Below are 17,684 nucleotides of genomic sequence, written 5' to 3'. Positions count from 1 at the left end.
TGCGAGAACAAATGTGTAATATATGGACTGATCTGTCCTTGTGGCAAATATTACGTTGGACAAACCATTAGACGTGCAAAAGATCGCATCTCAGAACACAAATCGAACATCAGGACTGGAAATATAAAATCACCTGTTGCAAGACACTTTAAAGAGCAACACCATACAATTTCACAATTGAAATTTGTAATCCTGGAGGTAATCACAAGACCAGCTAGAGGAGGTAATCTGGAACAAACATTAACACGCAGAGAAATGTTCTGGGTCCACAAGTTAGATGCTCTGGAACCCAGAGGAATGAATGAAGAATACAGTCTGAGTTCATTCCTATGAAGAAAGGTTGACTTAGCATCACCACACAGGGATAAAGTAGGCGATTTACAGGAACATTCCCAATCATGAAAATGGAGGCTGTGGTATAAACTACATCACAGAGAAAGCAATGCTGAAAAACTTAATTGAATGTAAGAGCAACACTAATGTAAATTACATCGTGATTTGATGGAAAGACGATCTAAATTTTTCAAATTGTGGATAACCCAAATGCAACATCACGAACTAAACATGCAGATATCAGTCCCTAGTTAAAAACAGGGGAGAGTGACTTAAACCCAAGCAAATTACTATAAGAATCATGAGCAGTGGCCTCATATTGAACTGTTTTATAAAGATATGATCATCTTTTCCGTGTAAATTGTACATATGCAGTAAATGCAGTTGTAACTACGATCTCCAGAATGCACAGTCGTTATAGGAAGAGATCACACTCTACTACATTGTGAATAGAAGGAGGGATCGGATATTAGGCATGAAGCGTAATTCAAACCACGATTCCCATAATTCCTAAGAGTCCGGTGACTAGATCACATGATAATATAGGGTCTAGTTGCTAGATAACGGGTTGACTTGGAGTGAGCAGGAAGGAGGAGAAATAAGCTCAAGAACGGCAGAGCACTTAACTCAGGTACAGCAGAAATCTTTCTTACTGGGGTAACAACTCGAATAATGAATATGCTGAGCACAGCGTTGACTTGATTATGTAACACGCTCAATATAACGCTAACAGACAACATTTTGATTAGGTAGATACATTCACAGCGACACGATAGGAAACAGCACAGAGGAAAGAAACGTACGCGGCTGCAAACAGTCACCGTTCCAGTGATGTTAACTATAAAATGAAAATCACTCTTACATGAAAATGCCATATAGTGCGCTAACTCGAACAATTGTTAATACACAGGGAGGAAACTTGAATTGACCACAACATACTTCCATATACCCTGAATGGAACTCTGTGTCAAGCTCAAACCGTGCTAAGATTCCATACTGAAAATGAATTTGGAAGAAGCTTTTTCATCATTAAACTGAGAGTAGAGGAATACACAGGTACAACTCTGCATTATTTAGAGCTAAAGACAACTTTTCATTGCCTCATTAAATCAATAATACATATATTATATTATTCACAGATAATTATAAACGAATTGGGAACTGCGAAAAGACGACGTTTCCATCATCTCACAATGGAATAGTTGCCACTGAAAAATCCTGAGGATATACTCACTATAAAAAAAAGGGGATGTTGTTCTCATTCCACACTGAAGTATCATTTTGAAATTATTATGAACAATTGTTGAAATTAGTGACTACTGTACTAGTTAGCAGTAAGTCATTGCTCCTGAAGAAGAGAGGCAAATCTCTCGAAACGCGTTGAGCTCATTACTATCCCCCCTTTTTTAGAAATTTGTGTAGAAATTTACTTTAGAAACCAATTTTTTTGAACAGTCTTGACTCCCTTGAATCTGTTAGAAATTCATATCAATTCTTCTGAATTTTGTTGAATTTGTTGAAAGAAATTACTTTTGGTTATTTGTTGAATTACAATGGTTTGAGTGAATTGAACTCAAAAGAAAAAACAATATTATTTTGTACAATTTTGATAAATATCTTTATTAAAAAAAAACGAATACCTTCAAGGTGAAAATTTGTTGATTGAACTTTACTTTCAATGTTTGTTTACATTGATTGTGGCGAAATAACTTCTTGAAAGAGTGATATATCGAATATTTGAAATTACAGAAAATATTGAGATTTGTTTGGAAAATGTTCTTTCCACTCTTGAATGGTGTGCAGGGGACGGGAGTTTCTATTACCAATAGGAACTACACATTTTTCTCATGGTATCACAAGTGTGACACTGACACAAAAGGTACAAAACCTTTATTGAAGTTTCAATGGGATTGGAGAAACTCCTACTTTGCCTTATAGCTAAAATAGGAGTAATCTCGACCAGCAAATAATAAATCAAAACAGTCCTAGTTGAGTCTGCATATTGCGTCTATTTGGCCCTAAGGGAAGAACAGAAACACGTCTCCCCAGCCCCTTCTCGCAATAATAAGTAATTCAACTCAGATTAGCAGAAGTTACATGCGCACATCACATTAGGTTATAAAAATGGCTCATTATAGGCCTTTTATTCATTCCAAATAACTATATAATGAACAAAGAGAACACCAATACATACAAACATATACACACAGATAGATTAGAATATAAGTTGCTTCACCATTATCCATGAGGCAGAGGAAAACTTCATCTTGGCCACCAAACAACACTGCTTAGTCCTTTAGCAGGTAGGCAAAGAGATTACTGTGGTCAACGGGGCATGAAGCGGAGCATCCTCCCTTTCAGCAAGACTGCAACACCCGGGGTTCAACATCCAACACTGACCTTTCTGTGATGCCATCTCCTTTACGGGGCATCCACCCCACACCCCCTCCAACTGCGCTCTGCCCGAGGCCAAAAGGCAGATCACAAGTCGAAAAGACAGAGGGTGGAAAAATCCAGTTGGAAGTAGAAAAACCCAGCGCTCCTCTAGTTGCATGCATTACCAGACCCCTTATTGTGCAGCTGCAGCGCACTCCAACTCCCCTTCTGTATTCGTCCTTCACTGGACAATGCAATAACTATTCTCTGTAGTCAGTCCGCTTGCAAAATATCTATGTGACCTTGGTCTGTTTTCCCTGCTACTTGTTCATTCTGTGAGGCCCGCGGAAGCGTAGACTTTATCACTGCAATGGGAGATGAGTGTTCAAAATGGCTGTGCATTGACGCCATGTTATTCTGGCTCGCATTTTACACCCTAGCATTATACTCCACCCCTTGAACACTCAACATAACCGGTATGTTGTTCAGGAGAAGTCCAAAATCCATAAATCATTCTCCATATATTAGGAATACATGAAACACAACAATAAAGACCAATTAAAACTATAGCAATACCAAAAAGCCAAAATAAAGCAGAACGCAATGATTCAGGAATCCAGAAATATTAAATATTCCCACCAGTTTTCATATCGATCTTGTGTTACTTTCGCAACCAGACCCTTTATATTCTTAATATGCTTTTCGGTAGAGCGGGAATGATCACCTAAATCAAAACAACACATGCCTTCTATTGCGTCACAACCTAAGTTATGTTTCAAGAATAAATAATCAATAGCTGCCCTATTCTGAAGAATAGCTTTTCTAAAATGTCTATTATCTAGTAATAATTCAGTTAATGCTTGCAAGGTTTCATTAAGCCCTTTAACTACTGAACAAGCAAGCTTAATCATGGTTTTATAAGTACCTGCAGCTAAACCCCAAACACCAATAATAGAAACAGTTAGGGCTATCACTTCAGACTCCGAGAGTAAATGTACATCAGAATTGCAATCAGGAGTTAAGGTAGAATAGGAAGCAGCACGTACAGAACGTGTAATTGCAGATGTTAATGGGTACATCATCAAACCAAGCCGCGTCAAAGCACAGGGGCCACCTGAAATATTAGCAGGAATATAAGAATCGAAAAAATTACCACAAGAAAATAACCAACCAGGCAGAAGTTTAACGTGCTTCTAGTGGCTAGCAGTGACAATAGTAAAATTGCATATCATATGGTTGGAAACATCAGCGCACATTTCAATAGATCTTGTACACAATCGTTTCTCAAAATCAGTACTTTCCAATCGTTTATCCAATTTCAATTGTTGACATTTTCTGATATATGTAGCATCACATGCCATGCTCTAACAAACGTCAGCATGAGCAATGTCGTGTGTAGTAACAAACGTCATATTATTATATTTATGAATTGTGTCCTTGCAGAATTTTACATATTCATACACTGAAAACGAATTTTGAATGTCCGAATGTTGCACCAAAGAATCATTGTGTAATGTGCCAAATATGTCTTTCAAAACTAACGTGGGCGTCGAAATGGCCACTAAACAAGTAGTAATCAGGTCTGCAGAACTGTGAAAATCTGACAAACAAAAGTGTGAAATGTTAAGCACTCTTTGGGCCAAATAGACCCAGACATTTCCAGGTTGTTTGACAAGCGCAGAGTAACCCTGATGGGAAAAGGAAGTAGTAACTCCTGGAAGAGACAAAGACAAAACTCTCGTTTTTGTGCTCACTTCGTTTTCTGAATGCAATCCGATAGGCGGCAATAGATGCATCCTCAGGAGTGTAGACAATAGGCGGTGAATCATTATTCATCCAGATGTCACGCTCCACTTGCAGAATGGAGAAACATCCTCGGAAATGATATATGATATGATAGTTTATTTATATAGCGCCTATACACAATGTGTTTCAAAGCGCTTCAAGGCAAGGGAGGGAACAAGGGAAAATACAATTACATTCTTACAGGCCATGAACAGTAAGGACGTGAAATTAACTATTGTACTCGGCCTGACGACATTTCAGATAGTGCAAGAGATAAGACATAGATAAGGAAGTGAGGGGGAGAGTGGGAAGGAAATGGAAACAGACAGGTGACTACCACACTAGTCCTGTGACGACATTTCTCGTAGAGCCGGAGAAAAACAAAAAGCTGAGGGAGAGGGATGGGGAGGAACAAAACAAGCAACTATCGTACTAGGCCTGACGACATTTCAGCTAGTGCTGGAGGAAGGGAGGGGGAAACAAGTAAGAAGAGGGGGGAAGAGACAGACGAGGTTGCTATCATACTAGGTCCAGGGACAATTCTGATAGAGTAAGTGCATAGAAGAAAGTAAGGGGAGGAGGGGAGGAGATAGGAGAATGGAGAAAGGTTGAGGAGGAGAGGACAGAGAGTAAGCAGTCAAAAACAGTGAAGAAGCAAGAGGGGAGAGCGAATACAATTGCAGAGTCAGTAGTAACAGATAATGTTGCAAGACAGGATACAAGATGAAGATGGGAAGAGCATGATTCAGGGCCACCATGAGTACAAGATGCAAAGGAAGTCCAGCATGCGAGTTGAGAAAGGGTGACGCACCGTGAATCAATGAAGTCCATAAAAGTCAAATCCAGCATTGGCCACACGACTGTGATGGTGAAACCAGAATGTATCAGGACAGACCCCTGCAGAAGTAGGCTGGAGGAGGGGAGGGTGAGCAGGATAGAAGAATCAAGCAAAACAGGCAAGACCTGTGTGCGAGAAGAGGAGGCACAAGGGAACCGCACAGGGGGACCAGAGGGAGTGGGGATGGCCCGTGGGGACAGAGGGAGTAAACACATCTTGGTGCATGCTTACCTGCTGTCTGAGCAGGGGGTCAGGCCGTGGGTCATCCTGGTCCGAACAGGAATTGACCTTTTCTTCATCTGCCCTTCGCTTCAGATGCCCGGACGAGAGACACCCTTGATCTAAGAGTTAAGAGCAGGAAGGAAGAGGCAGGTCTAAGAAGGTGGGTGGTGCTTAGGCCAGATGACCTAGATTCACTTGCACCTGCTCCCCATCTGCAAAGGAAAAGAGGCTGGAGGGCTCCTTAAGTAGGGAAAAGAGCGGCAACCAGGTGGACGGGGCTTACTAAGTGGGGAAGACAGCTGCAACATGGAAGGCATCAAGTGGGCGGGGCTTAGGCCAGGTGACCTAGATCCACTTGCACCTGCTCCCCATCTGCAAAGGAAAAGGGGCTGGAGGGTTCCTTAAGAAGGGAAAAGGGTGGCAACCAGGACCCTTCCGAAAGGACTCCAAAGTGCCAAACACAGGCACTCAACACATTCAGGATCTAAAACATAGTTTCAGAAAAGGAAGATATCAGTGAAGTACATCACTCACGTAAATAACACTTATCAGCCGGGATATGCATCCATTTCTTTTTTCCAGGTTCCATAACCAAAACAACTTGATCATCTCCGGATGCTATTACATCAGCAGGCATGGGCGGACCAGTAGGTTTCTCTACCCATACCTTTGCACCAGGAACCATTGTGTCAGATGAGCCAAATCCTTTATTCCCCCGAATAGTCAATGCCGTGGGAGGTTCACCTTTAGTTATCATGGATATTTTAACAGGTACCACAATTGTGCAATTCTATCTCCATTATGAATAGGCAGCATATTTTCACCAATGTTCAAAAGAATAACTTTAATGACGCCTTGATAATCTGCGTCAACTATACTGCCGATAGTTGGATATCTTTTAGGACCAATCCTGATCTTGGAGCAATTAAACCAATTACAGCAATGCCCTAAACTGTAGACAAATCTCTTCTCTAGCATGTAAATCCAAACCTGCAGACTCTGGAGTGGCGCGATAAGGAGCTAAAGCACCAGGAGATGTTTCCCAATAAAGCAAAGTTTCATGTGCACGGTTTGGATTCATTTGAAAGGCTGGCGTCAACATACGCATTAACAGAGTTTCATCGTTAGCAATAGGACGGTTGTTTAAAATTTGGACAGCTTCAGAGAAGTGTTTGCGCCAGCTTCGCAAAGTACCATCATCAATTTTGCACAATTGTTGTTTCAATAAACTGTTCATGTATTCAATCAGACCAGATGCTTCCGGGTGATAAGGGACATGTGTGATGCTGGAAATGCATCGGAGGGACAGGGCCTCCGTATCCTTGTCCTTTACTGCTTTTTATTGTATGTTCTGTTGTGCTTTCCACGCAGGAGTTCATGTGGAACTCCAGGCGGTGCAGCTCTCTCTTTTGGTTTGGTGTACAGACCGATGGGATACCCGTATGTCACCCATGGGTGGTGGTACAACCCTGTGCCCCGAGTGTATGTTTTTGGGCACCTGTGTGTGGCCCACAGGGCAGGGTGCGGGCTGGAGGCAGCTCTGTGCTGAATTGACAGGTGCCCTGAGCCTCCTCCATTTTGGGATGCCCAGGCACCGTCATTGGAATCAGTAGATTTCTGATGGAAACAAGATGGCCCCCATGGCTTCTTGCCTTCCATCGCCTGTTACCTTGGTTTTCCCGAAGTCTCGGGAAGCCCTGACTCTATCCCTTCCCCCTGACTGGCTGTTGGGTGGAAGTTCCATATATGGTAGTGTGGGGAAGTGCCGGCCAGAATGGCTGGAGCCTTCCCAACGACCATATGTTGTGGGTACAACTGTGGGTGGGACCTGGGTGAATGGAGTGTGTGACGAATGTACACTTCTTGTTGTGGATTTCTGGTATCTGGTGGTTGACACAATGACTGAGACAGCCCTGCCCGAAACTGGTATGAATGCAGTGTGTAGTGTTGAATGGCGTGGTACTTGTCCAAATCCACATTCTGTGTTGTGAGTGTCTGGATGGAGAAGAATGGCCTGAATGCACCATGCGCCTGATTAGCTGACTTTCTGCTGAATGACGTGCGACCCAGCAGAATGAATGAGAGATCAACTAGTATATCTGGGGGCCTCTCACTGCTAGAATTCGTTCAGAAGCTGAAGAGAAACTGGTGTTGAAACTGAAGCTTGATCTTGAAGCCCTGCTGAAAGAGAAGAATTGCTGTTGCTCTACTTCGCCGATCTGAAAGCAATTGTGTCTCCAAGAAATGATCCAAGAGAGGACCTGGTAAGGAGACCTCTCCCCGAGCTACGAGGCAGCATTGTGCACAAGCTGATCTTTGCCAAAGCTTCCTGGTAGACAGTCCTACGAAAGGCTGCCGACCGGAGACGGGGACTGCCGCGGAATCCCAAGGAGAAGCGCCCGGACTGTTGTCCGTCACCGTTGACGACCGCCGTCGCCGACCGGAGCCGCAGTGCTCCCGTTGCGTAAGAACCTTTTTGATCCAAGGGTGCTCTCATCCGCACCATCCACCACTTTGTCCTGCCGGAGAGAGTCGAGGCCGTCAACACGCCGAGGGGCATCCACCTGTGGGTTTTCCGCCACCTAAAGACCACAGAGACGATGACGACTCGATGCCCTTGCTGGGCCACAGTTCTTCAAACACTTTGCAGTCCTGAACTATCGACATCGAGGTGCCCCGCACGCCTCTTCCTTGCAGGATGTCTATGCTCCGTCATCGACGAGCAGCGCTAGGAACAAAGCTGCCACTTCACCGCCGTAGTTCACCCCGTTCATCGCCAGACGTTCGACGACCCGTGGCTCCTGCCTTAATGGGAGTGACCTCAAGAAGGGACGTCGATTTCCCGACGAGGAACTCTACAACACCAGGTACTTTGGGGTTGCTGAAATATTGGAAAGACTCTTGTGAACAATATATGGACTGGGCTTGTGTTATATCTTTATCTTATAGGTTGCCCAGGTTGGGGGGGGGGATCTCCACCCAGAACTGTGTCTAACGGTAGGTGCCAGTATTCCAATTGTTCTAACCAACTGCTTTCCTCCTATATCTATTGTTGGTTCCCGATACAAACTGATTTGTGTGACATTTAACCGTACAGTTGATGCACATTAAAGAGATCGAATCGTGATTGTGGTACCACGTAGAACTGTATAGATTTGCCATTGTAGATTAACCGAATACAAAGTGAGTTATTGTGATATTGTATATAACCTTGAACATTAATTATATAAAGACTGTGTTTAAACTAATACAGTGTGCAGACATTCCTTTGTCGGTGATTGGGGACTACACTGTACTTAAGAACCAGCCCGCATCACCTCCTGAGAAGCTAGGCCTTGATTGCTCATCCATTGCTACCAACAATAGAGAATCTTGGCTGGCGTCCTCTGTGCCTCTCATCTACCATATAGAGAGCAGGAGTACAGACACCCCCCTCCAGTCTTTACAAAGTGAAAAATCCATTCTATCCCTTTGTCAACGCAATAATCAATGACCATTTTACCTTTAAAATGGGAGCCATTATCACTTTGAATTTGTAATGGGATTCCATAATATACAGCTACCAAATCAAGTAATTTATTCGTATTCAATTGGGTAGCTCTCTTGCATGGCAAAACCATTAGATAGCCTGAATATGTGTCCACAATCGTACATGCATATTGACAACCCTTACTTATGGGCATAGGGCCAATATAATCAATTTGTCAAATTTGACCTGGTAACTTTCCATGTTTTAATGTGCCATGAATTATGTGAGAAATAGACCGATGTTTCTGATGTTGGCATACAGGGCAATGCAAAATCACAGTTTTCACAACCTCTAATGGGATATTAATTCCCCTGTCTTGTGCCCACCTGATAGTAGCGTTCTCTCCGAGATGTCCACTTTTCTGGTGGGCCCCTTTAGCAAGTCCTCTTCCTCAGCTTTTGAGTCCATAATTTAAACTCTTGCATGTCCATCTGCAACAGAATGTAACCATTTTTCCAATGAATCTGTTGCACAATGTGCATCTACATGATATACAGTAACGGTACTGTGCACCAGCATGTCAGCAATGTCTTGCCATATTTCTTTTCCCCACAATTATTTTTTGTGAATTTTCCATCCATTCTTTTTCCAAGTTGGCAGCCAAACTACCAGACCATTGGCAACAGACCATGAATCAGTATAAATATGACAGGTACCAGGTGATTCCTGTTTTAATGCCCAATGTACAGCATATAGTTCTGCAAATTGGCTACTTTTTCCTTTTCCTGAGGTAGTAAGCACCTTTTTTGTCTTGGGATTATATGCAACCGCTTTCCAATATCGCTCAATCCCCACATATTTAGCTGCGCCATCAGTAAACCAGGCATGTACAGTTTGTTCAACAGGTAATTCTCCATAGGAGAACCCCCCCAAGTAACTGGAGATGTCTCCACCATCATCTCACCCTCTGGTTCGAGATCAATTAGCAGCATGCCTGCCACTTGTTCGTGTAGCTTTGCCACGCCCGTCTTACCAGGTTTGGCACGGTCTTGTATATACCATTTCCATTTAATAACACAAGCTTCTTGAGCATGCCCAATTCTGTGTCTTTGGAGAACTAAGCACCCACTGCATGATAGGTATTTCACGTTGTATATCTACGTCATGACCCACAGTCATCTGTTCAGTGTCTATTAAAGCTCAATAACAGGCTAATAATTGTTTCTCAAAAGGGATATATCTATCACCTGCATCAGGTCATTTCCTAGTCCAAAACCCCAAAGGTACTTGTTTTCTATGCTGTTTTTGCCATAGACTCCAATCCATGTAGGAATCTTGAGTAGAAACATTCAACTCAACTTCACCTTCCCTCAACAGCCATAAATCAAGCACTTTTTGAATGGTACTTTTAGCCAATTGAAATGACATGTCTTGCTCTTCACCCCATAAAAACTCAAATTTGTTACGTGTAACTTTGTAAAGGGGTGCCATAATTTGTCCCAATTGTGGAATATGCCACCTTCAAAATCCGAATAAACCAATAAATTGTTGTGCTTGTTTTTTAGTGTGGGAAATTCAAGAATTTTCTGTTTAGCTTTAGGCACCATTCCACAATGTCCATTATGCCATTGTATTCCTAGAAAAATTACGGTCTCTGCTGGACCTTGTGTTTTAGCATCATTTATTTCCCACCCTTCTTTGCGCAAACCTTCCATGATAAGGTTCAAATGTATGCCCACACTTAGCTCATGTTTGCCCTGAATTAGTAAATCAATATAGTAACAATCTGCACATCAGGTTTACATGGGATTTTGTCCAAATGCTCAGCCACCAGCCGGTGACAAATAGGCAGACTATGCATATAGCCCATAGGCAAACGATTGAAAATGCAAATTGCTCCTGGCAATTAGTTGCAATCGGTATTGTGAAAAAGGCGTTAGCCAAATCCAAATCCATGTACCAGGTGCCTTCACATTTCTGTATATTCTCAACCAATGTTACAGCATCAGGTACCGCAGGCACCAATGGCGGAGTATATTTGTTTAATTTGCGGTAATCAATTGTCATTCTGTAACTGCCATCAGGTTTTTTGACAGGCCAGATCGGATTGTTCCAGGCAGTAGTCACAGAACGTAATACGCCTGCTTAAGCATAATCTTTGATAGTGTTTGAAATCTCCTTTTGCCCACCCGGAATCCGATATTGTTTCATAGACACTTTTTTAGTTGCTATCGGAACCTGCACAGGGGGTATTTTCAATTGACCAACTACAACTGGTGAACAAGTAAAAGCATTTAATCCAAATTGATATGTTTTAACTCCTAATCCTAGGTTCAGCCCCTCTAGAATATCAAATCCAATAATGTATTTTGCCAAGGGAACGATTAATACTTGATAAGTTCCTCTCTTCAATTGCCCGATTTTCATGTCAATTTCAATTTGTACAGCTGAGGTTTCTTTACCACCCAATCCAGTAATCATTAAATGTTTACCTTTGAATCTGGAAGGGTTTCCGTGAATCAAAGAGGCCTCCGCTCCAGCATAAATTAAATCAAAAACCTCTTGCATATTACCGGTATGCCAAAACAATTTAACTTTAACATGAGGTCTTCTGTCTATTTCAACATGGGGCGCTGACACTGAAGCTTGACCAATATCCTATTCATCTTTAGAATAATTGTCTTTCGATTCTCTGTCTACTAATGCACTCACCATTTTTCTCAAATCAGCACATGTTGGCTGGGAGGGTATCGAAATCTGAGAGAGTTCTTCATCAGCCCCCCCCTGTGACGATCCAAAAGGATCTAATTCATCTTTTTGCTTATGGAAGTCTTGTTGCGCTCTTTTCCATCCAAACCTCGTTTTGCATATAATAAATACATATCACGTGTTGGAATTCCATCTATTTCTTCCCTAGGGACACCATCTTTTAGTAAAGCTAAAAACCTATCCTTTCTGGATACGCAGGAATCTCTGCTATCAAATCTTTTACCAGGAGTACTTTTTTCTGACGGACTCGCCCTCTCATGAAATTGTTCTTGGGGTTTGTCCCATTCACCCAAATCCGACAGTTGTCTAATCGCCTCCACGACCTCATCAGTGACCCTTCCTGTCATTCCCACCAACAAGGTCATTATAACATGTTTATATGCTGGAGGGGCCGTACGTACCAGCACATTTCTAGCTGAGACAGACAAATATACCATTCCCATATGTTCAGGAGTATCAGGATGAATAGCCTCCTTCATAGCATGTTCTCTTATCCTTTGAATTGATTCCTTTAATGTATACTAGTTTTTATCATTAGTCAGCCAGTCCGACGTAATTGGATATTTGTGATTACATCCCTGTGCAGCCAATTGTAAAAGAGATAATTGTCCATCATCACCATTACAATCATGAGGAGGACCTGCACGCAGGGTCTCCTGAATTTGAACATCATTAGATAAAAGCAAAAATCTAGCAGAATCTGTAGTATCAACCAACAAACCCGCAGCCCCTCAATCAAATAATCTGACCATCCAAGCCAGCAAAGATTCACCAGTTCTTTGTTTTAGTCTATTGATTATTTCACCAACTTCTTGTTGCGAGCAATCTTCAAGGGCATTCATATCTACAACACCGCCTCCTGGATTCAATGGATGGTGACCTATTTTCCTGCGAATGATGGGATTAACCGTCACTTCTTTACATGCGGGTTTCGCTTTTGTTATAAGATCTGATGTATCAGAATCACTACCCGTAGTAGTACTATCAAAAACATCGCAATCCCATTCATCAGGATCCCATTTCACATCTAAGGCAGCAATTACCGTCGCTACCTTACATGAATTAACCCTGCCTTTTCTTTTCCGATATTTATATTGTGCGGCTCTTACTACAGCACGTTCAGCTACAGCTTGATATTTATCAGCTTTGTTATGATATAACTTCAATTGAAGTTGTTGCGTCAAAGCAATCTGTTTTTCAGCAGCCAATTATTTTTCTAACTTTTGAACAGAAGATTGTAATCCTACATTCAATTGATGCATCTTTCTGAACGCATGCAATAAAATCCATCCCCTTCTCCTGAAAGCTGAACACTCCTTCCCCCTTCTCCACGGGGACCAATTGTAAACATTTAATTAGTTTGCCCGTACTTGCTTCTCCTATGCTAGTATCCCATGTTTCACTTAATCCCATACCACATGCCCAAGTATGTGCAATTTTATCATTAGGGCTTTTTGACCATCCTGGAATCGTTATATCTGGGCAATCTCCGCCAGCAGAGCTACACTTTTTTTAAATGAAGAAGCCATAATAACAGAATGAATGTTTCACGTCCTACACGTTAACAAAAATATGCCATTATACAATAATATATTCAATGATCGTTGTTCCAGAGGGGGAAAAAAAAGAATTCTCCACTTTTATTTTCTTCTTCTTCTACTGTTCAATATCATAAACCTTAACCTTCATTTATTAACAAGATCCTTTGGCATCTATGTCAGCACAAAGGCCCTGCTCACAGCGCCAATAATGTATTGCGTCTATTGGGACCTAAGGGAAGAACACAAACACTTACGTCTCCCCAGCCCCTTCTCGCAATAATAAGTAATTGGACTCAAACTAGCAGAAGAAACATGCACACATCACATTAGGTTATAAAATGGCTCATTATAGGCCTTTTATTCATACCAAATAACTATATAATGAACAAAGAGAACACAATACATACAAACATATACACACAGATAGATTAGAATATAGGTTGCATCACTGTTATCCATGAGGCAGAGGAAAACATCATCTTGGCCACCAAACAACAATGCTTAGTCCCTTAGCAGGTAGGTGAAGAGATTACTGTGGTCAACGGGGTCTGAAGCGGAACGTCCTCCCTTTCAGCGAGACTGCAACACCCAGGGTTCAACATCCAACACTGACCTTTCTGTGATGCCATCTCCTTTATGGGGCATCCACCCCTGCCCTCCAACTGTGTTCTGCCCTTGGCCGAAAGGCAGATCACAAGTCGAAGAGACAGAGGTTGGAAAACTCCAGATGGAAGTGGAAAAACCCAGCGCTCCTCTACTTGCATGCATTCCCAGACCCCTTATTGTGCAGCTGCAGCACACTCCAACTCTCCTTCTGTATTCGTCCTTCACTGGACAATACAATAATTATTCTCTGTAGTCAGTCCGCTTGCAAAATATCTATGTGACCTTGCTTCGTTTTCCCCGCTACTCGTTCATTCTTTGAGGCCTGCAGAAGCGCAGACTTTATTACTGTAATGGGAGATGAGTGTTCAAAATGGCTGCTCATCGACGCCATGTAAATCTGGCTTGCATTTTACACACTAGCATTATACTCCACCCCTTGAACACTCAACTACCAAAATCCATAAATCATTCTCTATATATTAGGAACATATGAAACACAATAACAAAGACCAATTAAAACTATAGCAATACCAAAAAGCCAAAATAAAGCAGAACACAATGATTCAGGAATCCAGGACAATATTCCGACCAGTTTTCATATCGATCTACACACTAGCATTACAGTCCGTCAAATCAAAATGGCCTATACTAACAAACACCTAATGCCTGCCCTATATCTTGTACAAAAATTGTGAAAAGGAGAATATGTATGCAAAGGAAAGTCAGTGTTCAAATATAAAAAATAAATGTTGCTGAGTTAGCTCTCCTCCCCACGTTGGACAGCACAGAGTGATGAGGTCCCTGTAGGCAAGATGACACACTCTGGCTCAGGCTCTTAACATAAAGGCAGTCCAAGACGTGGATCGAGGCCCAGCTGGCCTTCTACGTTAAAGTTTTACTTTACAATTTCCAAAACACAGTTCACCAAAAGGTACTTGTCGATCTGTCCGGCTCAGACCTTTCAAAACAATAGTTTAACAACACTTGCAGGGGCTCCCTTCCCCAAGTTTAATTCACCTCCCTTAGGGTTCCTTCACCTAACTTATTACACCTTCGGTCTCCCTCCATCAGACTGATATCGAAGACCTTCGAATGTGCGTGGCTTTTTTTCTACAGACCTCTGCAGGACCACTTTGACTTTCCAGCTTTCCACTCACACTCCTATGTCATTTGCCCTAGTGCTTCCTGGTCTGGGTAGTTCACTGTATTATACACTAAAGTTCAACGTTCACCTTTTTACTCTCCCCTTTTCTCAGGGTCAATCACCTCGCTTTTACAGTTCATTCACTTTATCGCTACAAACTTTTCATCTTTCACAGAGACTTTTGAGTAGGCTACTTCCTTTCGCCGCACCACTGCGTTACTCAGTATTGCTGACTTTACAGCTATCGTTACTTCAAGTTTCAAACGCAGGTCTGTCTTTCTTCGTGTCTCATCCACACGCGTGCAGCCTTCAATTGTGCGATATATTGTTGGCACTTCAATCATTCTTCAGCACACACGGTCTCTCACGTTGCATGCCAACTCACCAGCTGAGTGTGTTTCTTTGTTGTCTTTACTGTCTTCCAGTTTACGAGTCAAGGTTAGTACCACAGGCTTGGCCTCGCCTCCCCAACCCTGCAGTTCACCCGGGAGGGTCGCTGGCGTCCTTGAAAGACAATGCAGTCTTCTAGTTTGGGACTGTGTCTTTCGCTGCCTTTTGGAGGCAAAGACCACCTACAGGGAACTCCTGGGGTTCTCCACCATGGCTCTCGTCCCTCAGTCCGTTGCTCTGCTCCAGTAGGTTTGACTTTGCCCCGGAAGTTCTGCTCTTACTCGCGTTCCACCTTGCTCAGAGTGTGTCTCTATGTTCCGCCTTTTATCCGTGTGAGGAGAGCAAATTGGTATCAGATGTATGCACTTAGAGTCAAGTGCCCGACTTTGCCTGAGCCTATTAGCAGGACATGTCCAATGCAATGTGTCAGAGTTAGCATTATTACACTTAGTCGCCCTCTTCCTTGGCCCAGTGTTTGTGTGGAAAAGGAGGGGCTGTTGGAACATCTGAGAATCCTATGAAATAGGAGGGATCATGGGTATGGGAAAGGGGTGAATAATGAGTCTTGCCACCAGCTACGCCACCAGCTGCCTCACCCTCACTCCCCGAAGACCCCTCACCCAGGTGATCCTCCAGCAGTGGTCAACCCCCAGGAACTGGGTCAAAGAGCAATGGCTGTGTGCAGGCCACCTGGACGAAAAGTCCCTGAGGACTAGTGGGTGAGACACCGTTTGGTTTCTCACACCTATCGCATCAATTTATTTTTAAAAAAATGGAAAGAGAATCCCACGGAATCTCCAACCATAATATTATCTTGCATATTGCCCGAAGACACAAAGTAAGGCTCTAATTTCATTCCACCTCAATAACAATCAGAAACAAGATCTATATGAAATGATAAGGGAATATACTGATGTGTTTCGGGAAGAACAAGGGAGAGTGAAGGATGTATATCATCATATCTGCACTCCAGTAGGTAAAGTTGTACATCTAAAACCATATTCATTACCTGAATCCAGGAATGAAACCATAATTCAGGAAGACAAAACTATGTTAAAATCTGACATTGTTGAACTTTCTAATAGCCCTTGGTCCTCTCCCATCATGCTGGTGCCAAAACCCGATGGGAGTTGGAGATTCTGAATAGATTTTCGCAAGTTGAATGCCATCTCTGCTTTTGATGGTTACCCAATGCACCGCATCGATGATCTGATAGATTGGCTGGGTAATACTGCAGATCTGTCAACCCTCAACCTTATTAAGGGATATTGTCAAATTCCTTTGTATGGGCCTGATAAAGAAAAAACTGCTTTCGCCACTCCTATAGGGTTATTTCAACTTAAAGTCTTGCCTTTTGGGCTCCATGGTGCTCCTGCAACATTCCAGAGACTCATGGATGAACTTTTACAACCGTACTTGGAATTTTGCAGAGCCTACATAGATGACATAGTGATACATAGCAAGACCTGAGAAGATCATTTATACCACCTCTATACCATCATGAGTCTTGAGGAAAGCGGGTTTAACCCTTAATCAAGAAAAAGTAAGCTGGCCAAATCAGAGGTAAAGTACCTTGGATTTTCTGGGGGTAATGGCACCATCCAACCACAACAGGAGAAGGTGAGGGCTGTTTTGGACACACCTTCTCCAAAAACAAAGATCTAAGGGCCTTTTTGGGGTTAATCGGGTACTAACGCAGATCCATTCCAAATTTTTCCAGTAAAACATCTAGACTTAAAGACAAGTTGAAATATGCTGAGCCCCAAAAGATCAGGTGGGAAGAAGAGGATGAAATCTGTTATACGAACTTGAAACAGGCCTTATATCAGAGCCCCGTTTTAGGCACGGCAGATTTTTCCAAAGAATTCATTCTTCAGACTGATGCTTCTTTAACGGGATTAGGAGCAGTTCTATCGCAAAACTATTATGGGTTTGAACATCCCATCTTATACATCAGCAGGAAGCTTTTTCACAGACAGAGGACCTATTTAGTCATCGAGCTAGAGGAACTGGCAATCAAATGGACCATAATTCACATAAAGTATTACCTCTTAGGTTGCAAGTTTTGTTTAGTTACAGACCAGTCCCCTTTAGTTTGGATTGCTCAGAGAAAAAAGTCCAACCCTTGGGTAATGCGGTGGTTCTTGGACCTTCAACCGCATTACTTCACAGTAGAACACCGGAAAGGCAGAGAGCAAGGTAACGTAGACC

The 17,684-nt window shown here is 42.5% G+C and overlaps 1 long non-coding RNA gene across 1 annotated transcript in view; it reads right to left on the bottom strand.

The window, feature by feature from the left end:
* The window catches only part of LOC138521371 (uncharacterized), a 347,313-nt gene that overhangs the window by 279,604 nt on the left and 50,025 nt on the right, over positions 1-17,684 (bottom strand). Inside the window, exon 2 of the long non-coding RNA XR_011283029.1 lies at positions 9,410-9,514. This is a non-coding gene — a long non-coding RNA (uncharacterized lncRNA). The remainder of the gene's footprint in view (positions 1-9,409; positions 9,515-17,684) is intronic.

The sequence above is a fragment of the Ambystoma mexicanum genome, chromosome 13, assembly GCF_040938575.1.
Source record: "Ambystoma mexicanum isolate Mex_15411 chromosome 13, UKY_AmexF1_1, whole genome shotgun sequence".
In the NCBI taxonomy this organism is placed as follows: domain Eukaryota; kingdom Metazoa; phylum Chordata; class Amphibia; order Caudata; family Ambystomatidae; genus Ambystoma; species Ambystoma mexicanum.
Note: the sequence above shows the minus strand (reverse complement) of the source record. Positions and strands in the feature narration are given on the sequence as shown.